Here is a 5,119-nt window from a genome sequence, read left to right on the forward strand (position 1 = left end):
ATATATATATACATACACACCCACACACACACACACACACACACACACACACACACACACACACACACACACACACACACACATGTGCATATATGCATGCACACATATATGTGAGATTATTGAATTATATTAACACACTACACTATGGATGGCATGAAGCTCTGTCATAAATCACCAAGAAGTTTGATCAGAAAAGGCTGACACTGGGAATGCAGACAGTGAACTGTGCATGAGCAAGGAAAATCCTCAATGCAGGTAGCAAAAAATAAAAAATAAAATAAATAAATAAATAATATCATCTTTTTTTTTGCAGGAAGCAAGCCCTCTGCCCTCCCATACCCCCTGTTAATTATATATACTAACTCTTACATTACACAATCTCAGTGGGAAAGGGAATATTCCTCCACCTGTGGACTGTCAATCTATCACACCCATCGACCATCTGCATATGAAGACCAAATGTGGTTCATCGATCAGTTGTCAAATTTGTGGTATGTCAGTATTATCAAGTGGACCCATATGTTTATGTATCTATATCTATATCTATATGTGTTTATGTATATATATATATATATATATATATATATATATATATATATATATATATATATATACACATACACATAAATATATACATATTTATATATATATAAAATCAGGTCTACTTTCATTAATCAAATGTTCACTTACCTGAACCACTAAAACTTGAAACACCTTCACCAAAACCTTTCTTTTGTGAATAAACACATCACCAATATTTTTTCTAAGGGAAACAAACCACTTTGCCACCAGGGAGACACAAAATGATGGACAGAAATTAAACCTATTATACTAGTGAGCTGCACCCCCCCCAACTAAATATACTGACTCCAAAATTGCACTACACTATGGAAAAGGGTAAAGTTCGCCCTGGTAGCAAAGTGGTTCATTTCTCTTAGACAAAATATCAGTACCACAGTGGCCAGATCCTGAAGATCTTATTTTTTAAGAATTGTTTTTGTCGTTGTCAACATACACCAAACTAATGGACACTGGTCTCTACTGACGTTATTTAGTATTGGCACATTCATTAATATAATTGATCTTATTAAGACTGCATTTATTTAATTAAATGGGTTTAAAAATATACATATATTTATTTCTTCACAGAATTTATTTAATTTCTTGCAATCAAAGAATACTTGCTTTTTAAATTACATATTGCATCTCTAAGTTTAATGATGCCCATTTTATAAATATAAATAATTTCATGCAGTGCTATAAATATTGCAATAACGTATTTGTAAGCAAAGATTTTGCAAGATTTTCTAGTCATTGTTAAACTTAATGTTTTCTTTGTTTTTATTGTCATCATTTCAATTTCCTTCACCACTTTTTGCATTAGAGTTAGTATTTAACATTGATTTATATAATTTAGCAAAACTGTTTTTAGTTGTTTGCTGCTTTGTACTAGATTATACAAAACTTATTAATTTTAGAAGTTCTCTTTTTTTCCTCTACTTTCATTACTTACATTTTATCAAATAAAAATCTGTCTTATACTTTGAACCAGTATCTATTCTAAAAGTTCTATCCTATTATGTCATAATAAAATGCATTATCGTTACCTTGTTGTCGTCAAAACAATCCAGTGAATAAACTTGTCATAATTAATATATTTTAGGATCTCAACAATCCCCATAGTCTTAGCTATAGAAATATTACATAAACATTTTAAGGGCAGCAAAAATATAAAGTTCCTAACACTTGCTAGTACTATAGTAATACAACAGGAATTTATTTTTAATATCTTATCCTTCTATAAAACCCATATTTTATTGTTACTTACAATTTCTAATGAAGCTACTTTTGGATTTATTTTATAACTATTACAGGTTATTCATTATCAATTTATACTGAGCTTTCTTAGACTCCTCAATCTGAAATAATAATGTTTTCAATATTAATTCTATTGCATTTATATATTATCAGTAAAGACTATCCCACCTTTCAACCAGACTGCAAATTGATTATTAGATACTATTGTATACCTCAAAAGATACCACCATCATCATAATAATAATAATAATAATAATAATAATAATAATAATAATAATAATAATAATAATAATCTGGAGCATGTTTCCTGAGGCTCCACCTAAAACTGGCTATGTTCCAAGTCATTCTTTCCTGGTAAAAAAAAATCTTAAATAAATAAATACATTTTAAAACTGTTATCATAATTGATTTCTGTATGATTAATGTGGATTGTTGTATATATTAAAATGTTACCAGTATTATTATTTTAATTAGCATGAACTCATGTTCAGTGGTAAAATACATATTGTTCCATTTTTAACAATCTTATCAATAATTTCAAGTAATGTTCGATAATTAGTTTAAATGATAAGACTTATATCCCTGGATTATTTTTTCTTAAATATTTTACTTGTTTTTTTTTATCTCAGTTAATTTAAATTTTTTACCAAACTGTATTTACTTTTTGATGTTATAATGGTGTTTCAGTTCTCTCTTTATTAAGTTTCAGTGTAGAAACCTTTTGGAATATCTTAATAGTTTTGTCAATTGAATTAAACAAATTATTATCTCTGCCAGGTAATAATATATCATTAGCAGATAGTTGTATCTTAGATTGGTAATCTCATTTTATTTTAATCTCTTCTTCTTCTGAGGTGTTTCTACTATAGCTTGTAAATGGTTCTATGATAATAAACATTACAAGAGAAAGCAGGCTAATTACTTACTTATTTGTTCAGATGCACAGCTTCTAAGAGCAAAGATCCTGCTTTGACATACACTTGCAAACCCATTTGGGAGACCACACATTTCTAATGCTTTACATAATAAAATCTAGTTACATGTATTAAAAGCTTTCTCCAAATATATAATTAAGGCTAATTTTCTTTTTGTTTGCATGATCATTTGATGCAATAATTCTTTTAAACTATTAACTATAAGTCCAGCTTGATTCATTTCATTTCTAATTATACTCTTCAATGTATGTGCTAATACTAAAATAAAGATTGTTTAATTTACATTATACAAGATTAGGTATGACTCATTAATTATCATTAAGTTGTGATAATGTTTTATAGGATGACAACATTTCCTAGGTCTTTCTCTGATTGAGCATATAAACAACCAACCAATATTTTCAAGTTCCAAGCATGTTTCTTAACTAACAATCCAACATGTTAACATATTTATTATATTCTAGGAGTGGATATGATTATACAGTTCCAGTATTTCAAGTCCATAGGCCTTATCAATTTTAAATCCACAAATTTGCTCTTTGACTTCACTAATCATTATTAGTTTAGTCACGGTTTCAGCTGCTATTGATTCAATTCCAAGATACACTGTTGGAAACTCCTGGTGTTCTGGCTGAAGTGTGGTTCTCAAACAATCTGGAAATATATCACTGATTGATAAGTATATTTCTTGGCATTTTAACCTTTCAGAGTTCTGCATTGTCTTAATTTTGCCTGACTGAATTATTTTATATATTTTCTGGCATTGATTTCTGCTTCTCCCACAAACCAGCAGGGGTGTACGGCTGATGCAATGGCCAAAATACAAAAACAAATTGTTTTAAAAGAAGGCCAGCATGACAAGGATGTTCAAAACAAAATTTAATACATACAATTCAGACTGGTTTCGGCATATAGCCTTCCTCAGTGATAGCCACACAAACAGCTGCCTTAAATTCCCCCAAGAACTAAATAATTTCCTATAACATCACTTCCCCCCTGAAACAAGAATATCTCTTTAATCATATCCACTTACATTACATTTTATCATTGAGACCTGGTGCAAAAAGTTCCCCCATTTTAATAATCCATCTCTTTTCTTTATACGTCAAAATAAGTGCCATCCTGTTTTAAATAATTTATTCCCCATAATTTTATCAATCACCATGAAAGAAATCTGGCAGACGCATGGAGTTGACAATGTCTATATAGTGCATTGGTACTTCTTTTGATGCATATGTCACTAAGGTGTTCAGACATCCTACAACACAATGACCTTGAAGTTTGCCCTATGTAAAAGGCAGCACAGGTACGTGTAGCCATATATATAACCCAATCTGACCCACAGTTGGCATAAAAACATATGTCAAACACCTGTCCGGTATTTTTGCTGGTAAATTGTTTAGTCTTATACATATGTTTACAAAATGTGCAATGTCCACAAGGAAAAGATCCAACAAGTCTGTCTCCCATAATAGTTAATTGATGACCAATGTGGTCAACCCTATTAACTTTCTTATAATGTGCAAAATATGAACCTAAAGTTTTCCCTCTATGGAAATAGAATTGGCATCTATCAGGCAATACTGAGCCCAATTCTTCGCTGGTAGTCAAAATATTCCAATGTTTCTGAATGACATCCCTTACAAGATTAACATTTCTGCCAAATGTAGTAACCAGTCTGATTGCTTCCGATCCATCCTGGTTTGATTTGGACTTGTATTCTAACAAATCAGATCTTACTTTATTAGCAGCCCACTCCCCTCAGTCTGAATACATTCCTCTGTTTATATCCCCTGTCCAGAAATCTACATGTAAGCTCTTGTTTTGATACATTAAAGTCTTCATATAAGGAGGAAATTCTTCTGATTCTCAAAAATTGAGACTTTGGAATGTTTCTAACCATATGGCTGGGATGGAGACTGGATGCATGCAATAAATTATTGTATTGTGGATATTTTCTATATACTGATGTACGTAAGGTATGATCCTGTTGACGTAGAATCTTAACATCCAGAAGTTGACTTCATCCCTATCATAAGTAAGGGTGAATTCAATACCCCACTTATTTTCATTAATATATTGGATGAATTCCAATAGTCAATATCCCCTCGCCACAACAACCGTCATCTAAGAATTGCCTTGCCTCCATATATCGATTTCAGGCAGTTAGATGTTATGAAAATCATTGTAAATAATATGTTCCTCAATAAATCCCTCAAATAGGTTGGCATATATGGGAGCAAAAGATGCCCCCATAGCCTTACCCTGAATTTGCCAATAACACTCATCTTTAAAATAAAAAAAACATTCTTTGTGAGGATGTGTTCGGCCAGACAAATAAGGGCCGGAAAGGTATCTAAAAATAC

Source organism: Protopterus annectens, chromosome 3.part0 (genome assembly GCF_019279795.1).
Source record: "Protopterus annectens isolate FY-2018-M chromosome 3.part0, PAN1.0, whole genome shotgun sequence".
NCBI classification, from domain to species: Eukaryota; Metazoa; Chordata; order Ceratodontiformes; family Protopteridae; genus Protopterus; species Protopterus annectens.